The sequence below is a fragment of the Pinus tabuliformis genome, chromosome 7 (genome assembly GCF_031772625.1).
Source record: "Pinus tabuliformis cultivar Carrire ecotype Pingquan chromosome 7, CPIR1, whole genome shotgun sequence".
Taxonomy (NCBI): Eukaryota; Viridiplantae; Streptophyta; class Pinopsida; order Pinales; family Pinaceae; genus Pinus; species Pinus tabuliformis.
This window is the reverse complement of record NC_142293.1, coordinates 1,799,905,322-1,799,925,607: the sequence shown is the minus strand read 5'-3', so window position 1 is coordinate 1,799,925,607 and position 20,286 is coordinate 1,799,905,322. Positions and strand designations below refer to the sequence as shown.

General features: G+C 32.9%; 1 pseudogene; it reads left to right on the top strand.

Moving 5' to 3' along the window:
- Window positions 1-366: 366 nt before the first annotated feature.
- Window positions 367-7,881, top strand: LOC149255549 (alkaline ceramidase TOD1-like; annotated as a pseudogene).
- The last annotated feature ends 12,405 nt before the right edge of the window (window positions 7,882-20,286 follow it).

The window sequence follows — 20,286 nt, the reverse complement described above, 5'->3', positions numbered from 1 at the left end:
TCAAGAGTCCTCGCAATAGGAAGAAAAAGTCAGGAAGAGGTTCGGTCAAGGCTCAACCCCGCAAATTCCTTGTTCCAAAGGGGCATGATCGGCCCGAGAAGGAACCCGCTGAATGCAAACACAGTGAAAGGAAAGCAGATGGAGATATATCTAGAAAATGTGCTTGTGTGGCTTCCAAGGAATTGAGGGCTTCTCAGGAGGAGTTTTGCAAGGAGAATCTGCAGTTAACACCTTCGGATTGTGCGGAAGAACATACGGGAAGAGGTAAGGACTGCAAATCCCAAGGCTCTAATGTGAATCTTGATATTGCAAATGATGATAAACGTCATGAATTTGAATGCAATGTATATGGAAGATATGGGTTTGCTGAGAAATCTAGTATAGTTCTTCCTTGTAATCAATTTATTGATGACAATGACCAATCAGCGCAATCGAAATACGGGTCTACATTGACAAAGGAATACTCTCGCTCCAAGAACTGCGTGGATTTATCAATCCGTGGGTGGCAGATGAAGTTGATGGTGTGCAGCCTCATTCATTGCCCATTCTTTCGCAGTTCATTCTTTTCTCTGAAAGCTTCTCCCTCCCAAATTGTTGCACCTTCACCCATTTTTAGCACAACTTATCATCTCATTTCAGGCCAAAAGTTTGCAGGTTTAATCCAAACTTGCAGCAGACCAGGAGGATGAAGAGAAGCATTGAGGTCCATGGCGTCTGATTCATCTGCAACCTTCAAGCCTTTTGGAGTTCTCTTTGTTTGCCTTGGTGAGTACCATCCATCCAATGATTCAACGAGTGAGTTCGGTATCGGTCATTGTTCACGATGATGCTTCCATAACGTCTACCATTATTGTCAGCCATTCAATTGTAGAAGATTATAGTATATTGTACACTAAAGATCCAAAGCCTGAAGCCAAGCACAATTCTCTGTATCATGCTTGACTTGAGCGAACTAAATTTTTGTAGTTCTATTCAATTCAACTAAAGGAGCTAGGTTCTTCGTAGCTTCTATATTCTTAAAAACCCTGACCCAATTTCTCATCTATGTTTCTATTAGAACAAATCATAATAAACTGGCACTGGAGATTTTTACAGTCATACAATCCACCCAATGATTGCAGAGAGCAAATTTTAGTAATGCCTGAATACCAACGAACGTCCGGTTAGGACATAGAAATTTTCTTCTACCCTTTTGAGCGTTTCAAGAAGAAACATGATGTGAGGGGTTGCATCCTCCGACTGAGGTGCCGGGTCTAAGGGATAACTATTCTGTTAAAATCCTCTGAGATCTGCACCTAGCCTCATTCCTTGGTGCCATATGGATGGGGTAGCCCACAGTGAGAAAGCTTGGGGGACAGCTTAACACTTCGCCAACCTCACTAGTGAATCAATATCCCCTTAGGCTATTAATGCTATGGGTGTGACCTCTCAAGCCAGGGTGGGTGCCTGATAATCAAAGAGTTAAGTTTGAGCTGAAAGCCGTGGAACTCAAACATGAAAAAAATGACTGCAATATATACCTCTAATTTAAGGATTATTAAAACTTAGGATGTACAGTTTCCTGAACATCCGATGAGATTTAGTACACGGTTACTACAGAAATATATGGAATCCACCAATTAGGCTAAACTGGTCTAATGCAGGGTAACAACCAATGTTGTGGAACCGCAACAAAATTAAGATAGCTCATTTGGCTACTTTTGTACAAAATGATATTACTACGATAGACTACATATTTATCATCGTTTGTCCATAATTGGACAACCATCTCTCTGACGAGTTTCAAACTAGCCTAAGGTGCCCGCAAGGGGATTTTGTCATCCTTACCTTGCTATTGTGAAGCTTACAGAATTAGTAGATATCATTGTACAACTTTACAACCCGTTAAGCTAGTTACCGACAACCAACTGTCAAAAATACAAAAGGACATAGACACTAAAGGCTGTGCACTATCCTTACGTGCCTCGTTGTCTAAATTCTATTGAAGTTCTTCTGCAACGTAGAGACTGGCATGGCTATCCCTTGTCCTATCATTGTTAGATCCTTGATACATCATTAGAGTGTTTTAGCGGCTGCTTATATATATATATATATATATATATATATATATATATATATATATATATATATATATATATATAAAGGAATCAACAACTAAGCCGGGTACAGGTTTGAACTCGCATGATATGGAGTCAATTGTGACTACTACCATTATAACTTTTAGGTGAATCTATGCACGCTCGCACACACTGTCCACAAAGTTAATTAAATATTTTGGACCACAAACTTTACATAAGACTTTATAGGACATCCACCGCCGATTGAGCTGCCCAAGGACTATTAGTGGTGTTAGCTTTAAACAAATGCTTAGATTTATTTTGGAACTCATAGTTAGAATAGCTTTGATTGCCACAATAGGCATGCTGCTTATCATGCCCATTGCCATTCCATCTATGACATTTGCCATTCCATCTATGACATGTTTTTGGTTTATCCAAGAGCTTTCAGTTTGCGGTTCTCTACACATTTTCAGATTCTCAAAGTCCCATCAAGGTAAGTAATAGTCATACAGACAATAACTCTACGATAATATATTTTTAACAGCCTTAAATATTTATACCGAGCACAGAAATACCATTAAATATTTTCATTGTTGTTTAAGGACCAACTGTTGACAAAATCCTGGCAGTTTTTACGATAAAACCAGATCTGAGTAAAATTGCTAGAGAAATTAGTATGGAGTCTAGGGGCTAAATGCCAACTCTTGATTGGGTGGAAGCTGCGGGGCAGCTGGGGTTGTTAGTTAGGGTACAACTTTGCCATGATGACACAAGATAAAGAAATGGTACATTAATGGGGCATTGGGTCCTCATGAATAAGGAGGGCCTAATCACTATATACAAGAGATTATTATAGCCATTCTCACATAGTTGTGTATGAATTTTCAATATTTTGGTTATTAAGAGATATTTTCCTATTTCTAAAGAGATGTAGATGTGTCTCATCATTATTATACTTTTGAGCCACACCGCCTTTCTATATTTCGTGTATTTAGTATTTCTCTAGTTATTTCCGGTAACTTAGAGCATTACATCAAGGCCTAGCCTTGGATGTGGAAGAGAGAGGAAGGGAAATCTCACCTCAAAAAGGCCTTGGCTTTGTCTCAACTATTTTCCCCATCATACAACCCCTGAAAGTAGATGCTTTGATGATTAATCTTAATGGACTAGGGCTTATCCTTTAACAAATAAGCCCTTCTGCTTCTAAGGAAGAAATCAAATCAAAGGCTGTGGTGTGTGGAGTGCCATTGAAACAACGGTCCGACTCTTGACATGATAACTTTGTTTGCTACTTCCAATTGCCTGAACTTTCTAAGTTCAATGGTCAATTTACTGCTTCCATAAGGTATCTCCATAGTATGTATTTTCTAGATTATTTTTGTGTGTTTATGGTTGTCAGTTTCATGTCAAAACAGAGCCGGTCACCAAGGAGTGTGGCTTATTATGCTCTCTGCACTCAATGTTTGTGTCTTTAGTCATTAAATCTAGCTGAAACATTTTAGTGGAATCCAGGGCCAAGGATTTGGTTTCCATCTTTCTGTTTTTAGTGTTGAGTGATGCATTTCAGTTTCATTTAAATACGTGAGCCCGCTTCATGTTTACATAAGTTGTTGATTTTTTAATATTTAATCATGAGTTTAACTTGCCAGTGGAAAATGGAACAAAAAGAACAATCACATGAGAGAATATCCACTATAAACTTCTTCATAAAAACATTGTAGAATAATTACCAATTCATGGTAACTAAATATTTCATGTAGAGTTATGCATTACTTCAGTCCTTTACAAAGCAGAAATTCTAGTAACTAGTTACCGTTGATATCTCAATGCTCATGATTGCTTTTTCAGGGCCGTGATGCATATCAGTGTCAAGAAGGATAATGATTATTAGCTGTGGAAAAATTATTATCTGATTTGTCAAGGATAATGATTTGTTATTGGCTCCTATTGTTGCAATTGGGAATGATAAAAGCATTGCAAGTTTAGATATCTTAAGTAGTTGAAAAAATATTTGCTAATCTCTCCAGGAAAATAATCTCTTTTTATTCTTGTTCTTGGAAGGCAACATTTGTCGGAGTCCCACTGCAGAGGCTGTATTTCGTGATGCTGTGTAGAAAAGGGGATTGACATCAGCATTCAAAATTGACTCTGCTGGAACTATTGACTACCATGAGGTAGGTTCTAGCTTATCATGGGTCAAGGCTAATTGAATCGGTATTTTTGTCTATTATAATGCAATAAATAGGTATCACGTATTAATATGTTGAAATTATTTGAAGGGCGGTCCTGCAGATCCCAAGATGAAGAATGCAGCCAAGAAACGTGGAATAGAGATAACTTCTATATCAAGGTCTATATCACCTACAGACTTTAAAGAGTTTGATCTAATACTTGCAATGGACAAGCAGAACAAAGGTAAATAAAAAGCATAAATGGCATATAAAACTCCCAAAATTTTCAGTTTCATTTGCTAAGTTGTTCCAAACAGAATCTAATAAGCCAATACTATTGTTAAATTCAGCAAAATGTACATTAAAGTTTGTCTATGTTATTGTTAACATATGCTTCTAATTAGTTTCTAAGTTGTGTGCAAAAATAAATTAATAACATGGGATGGATATATTTTGTAGTTGACATATTGACAATTCTCCTTCAGCGCCCCAACGCACAAGGCCTTTATTGCTTTTTCCAGGTAATTGGTTACATTTGGTATTCTTTATCGTTTCCCTGTGATACGCATACCATGGAGGAAGCCATTTTTATAGTCAGATGGAGAAAGTGGGGGGAGCAAAATAGCTGTGAGATATCAAATGGACAATTACTGTGCCAATGGCTTGCAACCTTGGAGCTCTGAAAAGCTTCCTACAACAGTGGTATGAGAACTCAACTTTGCTCAATTATAGTGAAGTTTTAGTGTGATAATCTGAGATTTGTTTTGAGGTTGGTTCTCTCTTTAACTGATTTTTTGATTTTGTGTGTTGTTGGCATTACAGATGTGCCTGATACTGCACTGATATTGAGAAAGCACACCCTTCCAATGAAGCTATTTTCTTGCATGTTATTCAATGAATTAGAAATCTTCAATCCTCAGGATCAGTTGCCATTTGCATATGTAAGAGACATGATGACACCCAAAGTGAGGATTCACATGTTCGAATCAGCCATTTTTAATACAATAACAAATGAATATTGACACTCTTACAAAGTCAATCGAAGCATTTTCAAAGAGCCTCCTTTGGACCTGCAAATTTCTTTGGGTTATGAATCCAGAGCCTGCAAATCGTATTTGGATAGAATGTGGGCTGCATATTCTGTTTGATTGTATTAATTCATTTCAAATTTGATTGGATGCTAAGATTATAGCTTGCAAAAGCTATCAATTTTTTAAAATGTGAAGGGTCATGAAAGAGCAGAATATGGGAGGATCCATAACTGCAAATTTAACCAATACATGATGTTGATGGATGCCATGGGTGTTAATTTTGTGCTATATTGGATTAGATGACTGATTTACTTCTCAATAATTGAAGTCATTTTTACTGCCTCTGCCAACATGAGATGATAGAGACTGTGCACCTATATCTAATATGTGTATTGCATTTAATGGAGTTGATAGGACTGAATTGTTTTCCATTGTAAATTCCAGTGGTGATTCTGGTTATACCGGGAATGAAGGAAAATAGAATGAAACGTTGCCATGAAAACATTTTTAACTCAAACGGAAACAAAGAATTTTTCCAGGTGGCTCTTCATTGTCAACACAATCCTGAACTGAAATTTGGTACAAGTTGTATAGGCTTGCATGTGCACCATCGTGACAGAGTTTTTATTGAAGGAGGTGCAATGTGGGGACAGATGTTGATTTGAGACGGTACAAATATATGAGTCTCTTTTGTGTTGGACTACATGGATGGTGGAACCCTTGCGTAGGTTCTTCAAACCCACAAGAAAATCCCAGAACACTATTTGGCTGAGGTTGCCAGGCAGGTGCTCAAGGGCTTGCATTACCTGCACCAGAACAAAATTGTTCACCATGATATAAAGCCCTCCAATTTACTGATCAATAAGAGAAGTCAAGATTCCCGATTTCGGTGTCAGAACTGTGTTGGCTCACACTTTGCCCCAGTGCAATTCCTTTGTGGGCACTTGTGCTTATATGAGTCCTGAAAGGTTCAATCATGATGGGTATTAATTTACAATTTCTATTGTCTTCTGCAATGCAGTTGCTCGAATACCCTTCAGATTATGAAGCGGAGAAGTATTTTCTTAGGAAAGCTACAGCCATGGCAAATCGGTCTTGCCACTTATATTCTGAGTTTTCAGGTAATCAGAGATCCTCATATTTAACAATTTGAGAGATCTATCAAGAAACATTACCTTATGGCATGCATGTCTGTTAAAGCAATCAGGCTAAAACTATGTTTCATTGTTGATGGCAGTCTCGACTATTGTTCATCAGATTCAGAAAGAAGAGTTATTTGGTAAATCTCGACTACAGTACATGAAAGGACCTGAAAACCCCAATTTAGCAGCAGGTCCAGTGACCTTCGGTGGAACTCTGGATGTGAAGGAAAGAAAAAGGTATTTCAATTATTCTGAAGGGACTGATTTGCCTTGTGGTTTTTCCAATTACCGTACCCGAGGGTTCCTTGTGTCTGAAGAAGACAGGAAGGTCATGGAACAGTGCAAGGGGGGTGTGGTAATTTCAACTATATTTGGAGCCTAAGAAAGATTAAAAAACCCAAGTATGTTAGGAAAATCACAACAGAAAACATTTGTTTCTTCGTGTTTATGGACAATGCAACTCTCACACTTCTTGCCAGATACCAGATCAAGCCCAATGAGTCTCATAGAATTGGAATTTGGCACATTGTTTTGGTCAGGGAGTTGCCATACAAGGAATCTGTAATGAATGGCCTCATTCCCAAGTATCTTTCCCACAGGCTTTTCCCAAACTGTGTTTAAAACATTTGGATGGATGCCAAGCTACAGCTTGTTCTTGATCCTTTGTTAATTTTGGAAAATCTCCTTGTAACTCACAATGTTGATATTGTTGTCTCAAAGCATCCTTACAATACTCATACCATGGAGGAAGCCATTTTTACAGTCATATGGAGAAAGTGGAGCAAAGAAGCTGTGAGGTATCAAATGGATAGTTACTGTGCCGATGGCTTGCAACCTTGGAGCTCTGAAAATCTTCCCTCAAGCAGTGGTATGAGAACTCAGCTTTGCTCAATTATGGTGAAGTTTTAGTGTGATAGCATCTGAGATTTGTTTTGAGGTTGGTTCTCTCTGTAACTAATTTTTTGATTTTGTGTGTTGTTGTTGGCATTACAGATGTGGCTGACACTGCACTGATATTGAGAAAGCACACCCTTCCAATGAAGCTATTTTTTTGCCTGTTATTCAATGAATTAGAAATCTTTTATCCTCGGGATCAGTTGCCATTTGCATATGTAAGAGACATGATGACCCCAAAGTGAGGATTCACATGTTCGAATCAGCCATTTTTAATACAATAACAAATGAATATCAACACTCTTACAAAGTCAATCGAAGCATTTTCAAAGAGCCTCCTTTGGACCTGCAAATTTCTTTGGTTTATGAATCCAGAGCCTGCAAATCGTATTTGGACAGAATGTGGGCTACATATTCTGTTTGATTGTATTAATTCATTTCAAATTTGATTGGCTGCTAATATTACAACTTCCAGAAGCTATCAATTTTTTAAACTGTGAAGGGTCATGAAATAGCAAGAAATAGCAAAATATGGGAGGATCCATACCTGCAAATTTAACCAATCCATGATGTTGATGGATGGCATGAGTGTTAATTTTGTGCTAGATTGGATTAGATGACTGATTTACTTCTCAATAATTGAAATCATTTTTACTGCTTCTGCCAACATGAGATGATAGAGACTGTGCACCTATATCTAATATGTGTATTGCATTTAATGGTGTTGATAGAGACTGAATTGTTTTTCCATGTGAATTCCAGTGGTGATTCTGGTTATACCGGAAATGAAGGAAAATACAATGAAATGTGCTCTTCTAGACAGCTAGTATCCAAACTGGGTGTACGCCATGAAAACAGTTTAACAAGACCAAAGAATTTTTCTAGGTTGCTCTTTGTTGTCAACGCAATCTTAAACTGAAATTTGGTACAAGTTGTATAGGCTTGCATGTGCACCATCGTGACAGAGCTTTTATTAAAGGAGGTGTGACATGGGGACAAATGTCCCCAGATGTTGATTGTTACATTTCTGCATCTTTTTTAGATTTGCCTATCCCTATGTCGCCATTGCTCTTCAATTTATGCACATTTCTGCATCTTATTTAGATTTGCATATTCCTATGTCACTATTGCTCCTCAATTTATGCACATTTCTGCATCTTATTTAGATTTTCCTATTCCTATGTCGCCATTGCTCCTCAATTTATGCCTTACGGCGTTTCCTTTGCAACATTTGGTACAAATGCTAGTTATTAAATATGAACAATATTCATAACGATCTGTTTCCGAGGAATATTTTGAATAATTATAATATTTTTTTTTAGCATTTCTTAAAAAATGATTTACAAAAAATATCTGAATATTTTGTAAAACTGTTATTTTAATAAACACAAGGTTTTAGAGTTCCAACCATTCATCATCCAAATTGATATTAATATTATGGGGAACTTCATGCTTTTATATTATTTAATGGCGATAGTGGTTTACATGGTTAACTATAATTTGATCTTTTTAATGATACGGAAAATCTATTTATGCTTTTTAATTTTATTTAATTGCGGTTGTTTAATTTTTTGTATTTTTTTTATTGGTTAACGTTATTATATTTATTGCCGAACAAATTGCAAGCCGCGTATAATGAAGTGTTTGTTTTATTGGTTTAAGGTCAAACATCTCGCGAGCATCGTGTTTTCCAAAATCAATAAAATTATAATATTTAAAATTCCAAAATTAATAAAATTATAATATTTAAAAGTTTTTTAATAATTTAATTTTATAAAATAATTCACTTTTATAAATACTTCTCAATCAATCTGGTTAAATACTTTATTTTTATAAATACTTTCGTATCAATTTAGTTAAGAATAATGTTTTAATGATATATAATATAATATTGAATATTATTACTATAAATTATTAATAAAATAATAATTAAATGAGATGGTTAGAAGGTACCATCAAAATTGTTTAACGGATCACTCATTCTGTCACTTTATTTTAATATAATATATATATATTTTTAAATATGTTTTAAAATTTTATATATTTTAATTATAATTTTAATGGAAATCTTAGTATTGGAAAAATTATTTTCAAGTAATTATTTTCAAAGATGTTTTTTTAGTAAATTTTAATTATATGTTTTGTGGGTGATAAAGAATATGCATTTGGAAGGGGAAGGTGATGATTATGCCACGTTTCTATGGAGAGGGATTGGTGTGTTGCCTTATCGCAGCACGAGTTAAGACGTGACATTATACTTATGCATGTGGTTTAATGATCTTAAGTAGGTGTTCGTAGTATCAAAGATGGACTGTATGGCGGTAACGTTCGGTGCACACTCCGTATTGTGTCTCTCCAAAATCTAACTTCTAGTTATTAAGGAATTTTGATCCTTCAATATAAATGCAGGTGATCCCAACATATTAGCGGTTTACTTGGCTTTAAAGTGACTTCCTAGTTGTTGTCTGTCCTCACTTGTGACTTCTTCCTCCTATCATTTTGTTGGATCTTCTGCAGATAACTAGAGTTGTTGGCAATTTTTTGTTTTTCCCATCAGTGTTTCCACAGTTGGTTATGGTTCTAGTTTTCTCCTTCATTTCTCTTATGGGCATACCACTTTCTCATTCTTTATTGCCTTGGCTCTAGCATTGTTGCCTGATGGTGGAGTGATGGTAATGGTTCATCAAAGAGATCACTACCACTGTGGAGGTCGAAGCTAAGACTCACAGGGAGGTATGTGGGTGTGTTTCGGCCCCCATCATTCATGAGCAAATCCATTAACTAATTAGGGAGTAGATAAGTGACATTGAATCCTTAACAAGGTGACATTTTGCACTGTTACGGTAGTCAGAGGCGGCCAAATTGTTGCTTGATTAATTTGCATAGTGACCTCCAAAAAAATCGGTGGGAAGAATGCACGTTGGGACTATAATATAAAAAATAAAAATAAAAAATATGTCATTGACCGGTGGGTAGTCAAAACCCACCGACAGTTAACATATTTAATTATATGCTAAATAGTGGAGAAACCACAAGTAGTTAGAGACAGCGGACAACGTAATGACTTATTTGTTTTATTTGAAAATAATATATAATGGTGGGTGGGTTCGGGGGTTGAATCTGCGACTTACAGCCCGCCAGAGCCTTAAGACAGTTACCCTAACAGTCGCAACGGGCAGGAGCTTTGTAACTCCACCCTCTGAAACATATATAAACCCTTCAAATATGTCGCAATATAGAAGGGGGAGGCATGGAACCTCACAACCTCCGTAACCCTAAGCCAGAACCACGCCCTGCCTCGCGCATTTTTGAGAAAGATTCTTAGGAATCTTGGAAATATTCTTGTAGAGAATCTTGCAAGGAATCTAAAATATTTCCTATAGCGCTAGACGTCACCATCACAAAACAAGGTCAACTTTATAGTCATTTTTCACGATTTCTCGCCACAAACTCAATGGTGCACTGTTTCTTCAACAGAGGTTTGCATTTTTAGGTCATACCCAAAATTCAGAGGTATAAGGTGTATTTTGCCATGTATTCATTTTGATTTTTTTGCTAATAAATGAAGAGGCCTCCCCACTTTGAAACGGGCCCGAAGACGTAACTCACACTGGGTGAACTCCGTTATCAACTTGTTTTGTGCCTTTGTTTCTTATGGTTGCACTTTATTTACACTTCTTTTATGTGATATGATTTCATTGTTACATACTCTTTTATATGCAATTCTATATAATGCATCATTGAAGTGAAAAGATCCAAATCAATTGCTCTACATAAGCTAGAAAAATAAACATTCATAAATGACTAAAATTTAAAATTTTACAACATTTAAAAAGATGTACTATCTTTTATATTTTGGACAAAATCTAAAACCAAAAATTAAAAATAAAACTCAATTTATTATCACTAATATTAAATATTTACCTAGTTGTGTAAATACTTACTTAAACTCTATAGATTAGACACCTTTATTTATGTTAATAAATTTATATATACCTTATTTGTGTTTTTTTTGAAAAAACACAATAATACGAAAACACTAACTTATTATTGAGAGGAATTATTTAAATAATGATAATTATTAAAAAAAATCACTGAATCTCAAACTTGATCATCCCTCTCACCTATTAAGGTTTCGTTCCTATTAGTAAGTTAAGCATTAATCTATACATTTGAAAGAAGATTGAGCATGAAGTTCATTTTATTTTAAAAAATAAATGTGTTTATAATGATATTTGTAATCACAATTTGATTCATATTTTAAATGAAGATTGAGTCAATTAATTTGGAATTAAAAAAAAAAAAAAAAAATTTATTTTAATTTCTTAATTTTTATAATTTTTATTTATTTATTTTTATTTAAATAATATTAAATATATCTTAGTATAGAGTATGTTCTAAAACTTTTTTTTCTTAGATAAGAATTCGTTTTTTTCAAATGTAATAAAATATGTTAACGATCTAATGCCCAGAGATATTTGGAGTGAAAGCTTCTCTCTTTATGGACCATCAGTAGGTTATTCCAGATAGTGTGGTTTTCCTTAAATAACAATGATGAGTCAGCGTGCATTTTGCGAATAACAACCAAAAATATTTGTCTTCACTACTGATTTGAAAAAATATTTTCCCATTGTAAAAAAATACTAAATATACCATATCAATTATGTTTTATTATAATTATTATTTTTATGAATCATTTCATTCATAAATACCTGGATGGTAATGATATATTAATATCAATATATCTTCACAAGATACTCCACCTAAAGGTGTAATAGGTGGAATATTGTATATAACTTCAACATATAACATTTCATTTAAAGTAGACAATTAGTTGGGGAGCTAGTGATTTCTATGAAGTAATGGCTTTCAAGTTGGCCCTGACACTCACTCATAAGGGTGGGGTATTATACATTCAAATCTTTAGAGATTCTCTACTAGCTATTAAATAAATGTGGAATTTAAAAAAACAAAAAAAATCGTATTGACCTTCAATAAATTATATTCGTGTTTTCGCATATTACCTTTCCACATATCTAAAATGACAAAAAAAAAAGAGCGGCCATGGATTTTCTTAAATTGGAACAAGACTGGAACGTGGAACATGGGTTGTTTCAAAATAGGAGGAGACTATCTTAGGATATGCTCATGATTTGTAACTTTAAAGATGTATTTTATTTCAATTTAACTCCATTTCATGTATAAATATGGGTTATTATGGTATTTTAGTCAATTAGAATGAATATGGCTTTGTTAAAGGGTTTATTAGGAGCTCTTTTAAAATAAGTTTTTTTTTTTTTCATCAGCCACTGAAAGAAGACATGAATTTCTTATAAGATATATTCACATAATAGGGTGGAGAACATGATCTTTTTAATATGAATGCAAAAGCATAATAATATTTTTAAAGAATTTTTTCTGCATTTACAATATTGTGATTTTATTTTTATTAAAAAAAATTTGTTTTTTAACTTATTATAATTAAACAAAATAATATATACATAACTCGATAGAGTTGTATGTGCTACTAGACAGTGCTTTTTTTTGGTGTTCATCGCACAATTCATTGGAATCTAAGTAATTGTGATTGAGTTTTGTAGAGGCCAAGTGCTCATCCACCTCCAAGGTGTTCCATAAAGGAGGAAAATATTGATGAAGTAGTTCAAGATTAAATATTGGGTGCAAACCAAGGAAAGGGAGAAGACTCAAATTAAAATCATTTTCAACCATAACCTTCATGATGGTATAAGGCCATATCAAAGTGGTTTTAGTTTCCTATGGGGGCTTATTAGGCATTCTTTTTGCAAATGCAACCACACCTTATCACCAACATGAAACTTGGGTGGAACCTAATGCTAGTAATTTTGTTAGGGTGAAAACATGAATATGGTTTACACTTTTGGGCCAAATGTGGTGATGAAATTTCAAGTTTTTCCTCTTTTATCGAATTGAATCCCTCAAAATTCACATAAGCATTGTGAATTTTGATTCGGAGTAAAAAGAAAAATTGTGGAGAATTTTGTTGTTGTCCTAATGGTATTTTTTACAAAAATATTTAGGGTTGTATAACATGTCAATTTTCCATTAAACGAAATGCTTGTTCTTCTTAAGAGGTATGTGTGTGTTCACATAGTATAACTTAGTCTAAAATGTGCAATTTTTAAAAATTATATATATGAGCATAATCTACACGGAGAGAGCTAAGTTTCTCATATATATATATATATAGATATATATATATATATATATATATATATATATATATATATATATATATATATATGCAAAAATATATTTTTTTATTATTTTTCGAAGTTGGCGAAGTAATATTTCAATTGCATTTTATAGAAACATGTGTTCATGTAACGTTTTTTTCAATTATTTAAATAACTTAAAAAACCAAAAGTACCCTTTTGAAGAGGACTCGTAAACAAAGATAGTGGTATTTTTTGAAACTTTTTTGTTGTGTATATTTTACAATATTGATTTTTTATTCAACCTCTTTAAAACAGTTCAAAATAATTTCAAGTATTATGTTTAAAAGAAATTAGATGAAAAATATCATATGAGATCGAAAATGTCAAATTCATATGCCATTGGATAGAGGATTTCTTCGTGAACCCAACGTGATCAATTCCGCCACCTAAGGACAAATTTAGCCTTAAGTCTGCTAGGGTACAAAATGAAGTTGCATAAAATTTTGCCAAAGGGGTGTTGGAATTGCTGATTTTGGAACTTAAGAGGCTTGATCAAGCACTTAAAGAGCCCGATTGAGCACCTAAATTTGAAATTTAAATAGCTCGATCGAGGCTTTCGTAAACCCTCGATCGAGCCATTTACGTGGTTAACAGGAGCTTTATTAGGAACTATGGCTTGATCGAGCTGTGTAGCTCGATCGAGCCTCTATAAAAAAAATAGAATAATCTAAAATTAAAATTTTACCTTATTTTAAAATTCCAAATCTTATTAGAATATTTGTTATAATGTCATGTAAAAACCTTATTAATATATATATATATATATATATATATATATATATATATATATATATATATATATATATATATATATATATATATATAGTGACCCAGAAGAACCCAACAGTCCGCCTGAAACGTAACTACTAGTAAACCTTTAGGGAGATTGAGTCGCAACAAGGGGGATTTGAACCCGAGTCTCTAGAGTTTCAACGATTTTACATATCCCAGACTACCAATTGAGCTGCCCCCCAAGAATTTATTTTTATTATATGAAATTAAATGACAAAATGGTATTAATATAAAAAAATATTAATATATTTTAATATTAACTTTAAATTAATTAATTTTGGATTAATATAATATTATTAAATTTAATATAATATAAATTTTTTATATTATAATATATACTAGCACAACCACATATTATAATATATTGATCGTGTTTCGCAATATCGGTTGACAGTAAGTTTGCGGTGTTCCTTTGAATGCTTGAAATACAATGCGATAAAGGTTATAACGCCATCACAATTTCGCATCTCGCATGTTTTGAGATAACATTTTTAATGGGGCTGCAACCATACACTCTTCCTGTTGAAGCAACATATCTTCCTATTGTAATAATCCTCCTTGCCAAGTGCAAGAGACTACTACTCATGGACCATGAATCCAACCAACTTTGGCCATGATATATAATACATTATAGTACAATACAATATAATGCTTCATGGAGAAAATACATGGTTGTGACAAATACATAGGATTGTCATATGAATCATCTATAAACTATCCTGTCACCAACCATGACTCTATGGTCCGAATTTTACATCATTCACCCAATATAGCGGGGCTACATCAAATATATACAACATGAAACATGACTTGGACTCCCATTGACCCATAGATAGCTAATGACAAGACATGCTAGACACCATGGATCTCTCCATGAGAAATACACCCAAACAATGATACAATGATAGTACATGGCTTCTACAATTTCACACAAAGGTGGTTTCCACCATACATGCGCAAAACATGAAACAACATGAGTACATGACATCAATGACCAATGATATATGCTCCATATGGAAACACCAACATAATCCATGACATATGCAACAATAGAAGAACTAGAGATATCATGTGCTAGTACATGGTCACTCAACACCTTGGCCATCAACATCTCATCAATGAATAACCTACAACAAGATCATGAAAAACCACTAGTAACCACCATCATGCTCCATATGTGCATCAATAAAATCATCCAATAGCAACAACATGACAATATATCATAGGGAAACAGCAAGTACATATCCTCATCATCATCTCATTAACCATCAACATAACATAGCATCAACTTAAACATGAATAACACATCAATAGGCAACAAAAACAACAATAGCATAAGATCTGACATTATAACACTATTTGCAGCACTAAACTCATCCATCAACATACATCAAAATATCATGAGCAGAAACAATCTTCCTTCTCATATCTCATCCATCCAATCAACACATGAGCAACAACATGATGCATCTATAATAAAAATCATGAACCATAAAGTGCACAATCTAGATGAACTAGCTTCGACACATCATCTGATCTCCATGGAAGCAACATATGCATGACAACACATGACATAAATATCATCTAGTAGTATGACCATCATCAAAATACTAACTATGCCATGCAAAACATATGATCTTGATACTATATGGAAGCAACAATCAAACTCCTTTTCTGCAACACACTCATGTCAAGTAAGCATAATAAAACTCCTCCAAAGTGAGCATGATGCCAACACACTGCAAATCCATTTGGAAACACAAATGCTCCCCATGAATGTGCGATCCTTCATCAAACCTAAAAACTGCATATAAGGATATTGCATGGCTACCATATCATCATAAAAATCAATAAAAAACAAAACATATAGTTGCTCCAAAACTGTCAACAGATGTACATGCATGATCCATCTAAAATCAAACTGAAAAGAAATAGATCTGAAAATAAATTGCACTTCAAACCTCATGAACTCACCTAAACTCATGCATCTCTAAAAATGCATATTTGTCTTCATTCAAACTTTCTGATATGATTGCACATCCAATAATCTACATGCAACTCATGATGCAAACATATGCTTCCCCTGAGACCAGGTAAACCTCAGTTTTTGGTGGAAGTTCCTTGCTTCTCTTTTCTTCTCGAAACTTCCATTTGTTGATACTTCTTCTTCTTGTTCGATTCAACTTGCATAGTCTCCTCTTTCTAATTGGATCTCTTGAAACACATGGCCAACTTGCAATCCTTAGCCTTATGGCCAATATTGTCACAAACAAAACAGCTAATGTGACCAAGGAATAGAGGAATAGGAAGATGTCTTCTATTTGGTATAATTTACATTCCTTGCATGTGCCCTGCAGTTAATAGCCCTATGGCCAAAATCATTGCGTGAGAAACAATAACCATAAAATGGACTGTTATCCCTAAAAGAATGAGATTTCCTTTGCATGCATGCTTGAGATTGCATCTCCTTTGGCTGCTCCTTCTGATGAGAGGGTATGATTTCATCACTATTGCAATCTTTTGCCATTTGTCCATGTTTTCTACAATTGTAGCAATTTCTCCTTTTTAATCTTCTTTCAACTGCTCTTATTAGGTGAGAAGAGTGTATCTCTTTGTTATAACTTGCCACTTTCTATCCATGTACTCCACAATTTTGGCACTCGTCAATTGTGTTCTTCTTCCTTGCCCTTGTTCACTTATTTTTCTGCTTCTTGCATGGCTCATGGATCTCATTACTTTTTCTGCAACTAGGTGCTCCAATAATTTTTGATTTGCTTGTAGATGCTTTAGCACTAATTTTGAGCCTCTCCAATTCTTCTCTTGCATAAATTGCTTCATCCTTCAATTTCTGAAAATCATCCTCCAACTCCGTATACAACTTCCTCATTTCAATTCTAATCTTTCTTCCCTCTTCTAGCTGAATTTTCAGATCTAAAATTTCTTCTTTGTATGCACAGTCCTTTTCATTAAACGTTTGCAGCGACATCCATAGATCTTTATTTTTAGCCATGATTTTTCGAATTGCTGCTTCTAGAGACATTAACTTTGATTTCTATTCAATATTGATGATTGATCTCTCATTTTTATGATTAGTGACTTCATCTTCTTCTTGTGAGGAGGATTCATATTTTACTACAATATAAGAAGAATCATTTGCATTTTTCCTCATTTATGAAAAATGCAATTTTCCTCCAAGATACAAATTCTGCAACCTATCCAACATTTCTTTGGCAGTGTCACAATGTTTCACATACAACGTATTATATCTTAAAATTATGTGCAAAACAATCTCTTTATATTTTTAGTTAAAAACATCTCTAACTCCATACTCTATGGATAGCAAAATATTTTCATCAAGAGATAGAAAATATGAATCCAACTTTTCTCTCCAAGTTGCAAATTTACATTTATGAAGCATTGGAATTCCTTGTTGAGCCATTTCGGAAAATTTACAAGAATTTGCCAAAAACTCCAAGATCCACTCTTCAGTGATCAAGTTGCACCCGAGAGCCCCGCTCTAATACCAATTGTTGGAAACTAGATCACTACTCAAGGGGGGGGGGGGGGTGTGAATTAGTAGTGTGGCACTTTTAAAACTTTTCTCAAATTAGTTAATGTTTTACACCATGCAAAAATTGAATCACATAAACAAAGATTAGAGCATCAAACAAAAGTAAAACAGGAAACCAATCATTGTTTAGATAATCTTCAGCAAAATCACATAACCAATCTTTTGTCGACGCGTTTCGAACCAACCAGTGTGGTTCATCGTCAGGACAAGTTGAAGAACCAATCCGGCTAAGCTGAATAAATAGAGTGTGCAGAGACTCCAACGGCTATATTGCCAACTGCTAATTTTGACCTAGTCAAACCACTAACATTACTATAAATAGCTACAACAGGTAAATTTGTTAATTTATATCTGAAATTAAAATCGATTTGATATTTTTTAGTATGTAATATAATATCATATTTACTATAATGGTCATAAGTTTATGATTATTATTATTCTAATATTATTTAAATATTATGTCATTCTTAAATTTAGTTATATTAGGTAATTACTCTTTAAAATATACTATTATATAATGGTCCATTCGAATAATATAAGTTTATTAATAAATCTATATTTACTAAAAAAATTCCTAATTCCAATATTAATAAAAACAAACAAATAAAATCCCTATTACATTATTATTATTCTTAGACTAATATATATGAACATTATTAAATATAAAATTAGTTATATATTTATATTTAATACATATTAAATAAATAATATACAAATAAATTATATTGAATTTATATTATATATAACGAATAAACAAATATACTAATTTTATATAAAATAAATTATATTATTATAATATAACAATATATTAAATCTGCCATATATTTATATTTAATATATATCAAACAAAAATATATTAAATTTAATATAAAATAAATTTTTATTATTATAATTTAACAAATATATTAATTTTATATAAAATATATTAAACTTATATTATATATAACAAATAAATTTATATTTAAATTAATGATTTATATTCATAATCGCTCTACATTCAAAAATATGTTATTCCAATTATTCAAGTTAATCATATGATTAACTTGAATAATTGGAATAACATATTTTTGAATGTAGAGCGATTATGAATATAAATCATTAATTTAAATATAAATTTATTTGTTATATATAATATAAGTTTAATATATTTTATATAAAATTAATATATTTGTTAAATTATAATAATAAAAATTTATTTTATATTAAATTTAATATATTTTTGTTTGATATATATTAAATATAAATATATGGCAGATTTAATATATTGTTATATTATAATAATATAATTTATTTTATATAAAATTAGTATATTTGTTTATTCGTTATATATAATATAAATTCAATATAATTTATTTGTATATTATTTATTTAATATGTATTAAATATAAATATATAACTAATTTTATATTTAATAATGTTCATATATATTAGTCTAAGAATAATAATAATGTAATAGGGATTTTATTTGTTTGTTTTTATTAATATTGGAATTAGGAATTTTTTTAGTAAATATAGATTTATTAATAAACTTATATTATTCGAATGGACCATTATATAATAGTATATTTTAAAGAGTAATTACCTAATATAACTAAATTTAAGAATGACATAATATTTAAATAATATTAGAATAATAATAATCATAAACTTATGACCATTATAGTAAATATGATATTATATTACATACTAAAAAATATCAAATCGATTTTAATTTCAGATATAAATTAACAAATTTACCTGTTGTAGCTATTTATAGTAATGTTAGTGGTTTGACTAGGTCAAAATTAGCAGTTGGCAATATAGCCGTTGGAGTCTCTGCACACTCTATTTATTCAGCTTAGCCGGATTGGTTCTTCAACTTGTCCTGACGATGAACCACACTGGTTGGTTCGAAACGCGTCGACAAAAGATTGGTTATGTGATTTTGCTGAAGATTATCTAAACAATGTTATGGATCACAGAAGTCTAAATTCCTTAGGAAACCAATCACTCAATAAACACATGTATTTTTGGTGGAAAACCCTCCTCTTGGGTAAAAAACCACCCTTGTTGTTGCTACGCTGCTCAATACATTTTGTTAATTGTTGAACAAATATACATGGATTAGCTTACAACCATAAACCAGAAGACTTGGCTTCCTTCACAGTATGATGAAATCTATTAGACATGAAATTGTTTCTCTCTCGGATCTATGGAATACCATCCGCTGAAGGCTCCCATGATCAATGATCCTCTCCCAACTCCTGTTGGACTATCTAACTCCTATTGGATGGATAAATGTCTTCCTTCTACCAACTCTGCCAAATCACATTATACTCTGTTGAAGCCTCGAAAATCGTTGCTTCAACATGGGGGAAAACCACCCATT